Source organism: Eurypyga helias, unplaced genomic scaffold (assembly GCF_000690775.1).
Source record: "Eurypyga helias isolate BGI_N326 unplaced genomic scaffold, ASM69077v1 scaffold26126, whole genome shotgun sequence".
Taxonomy (NCBI): domain Eukaryota; kingdom Metazoa; phylum Chordata; class Aves; order Eurypygiformes; family Eurypygidae; genus Eurypyga; species Eurypyga helias.
In genome coordinates this window covers 1-224 of record NW_010256362.1, presented here as the reverse complement: position 1 = coordinate 224, position 224 = coordinate 1, and positions in this window count along the sequence as shown.

Below are 224 nucleotides of genomic sequence, written 5' to 3'. Positions count from 1 at the left end.
CGAGCCACAGGATATGCTGTCATCTGGAAACAGAGACCATAGCTTCTTGAACTCGCTTATGAAAGACCACACCAGAAATCAAACACCAGCAGCAGCTTCCATTTACCTTTCTACCGCGATGTAGCTACGTGGAGAAACGTCTTTAGGAACAGCTACAGCATCGGTAAAGCACCACCACAGCCCAGCTCCCCACCCACAGCACCGGACGTGCCGCTGGTGACAAC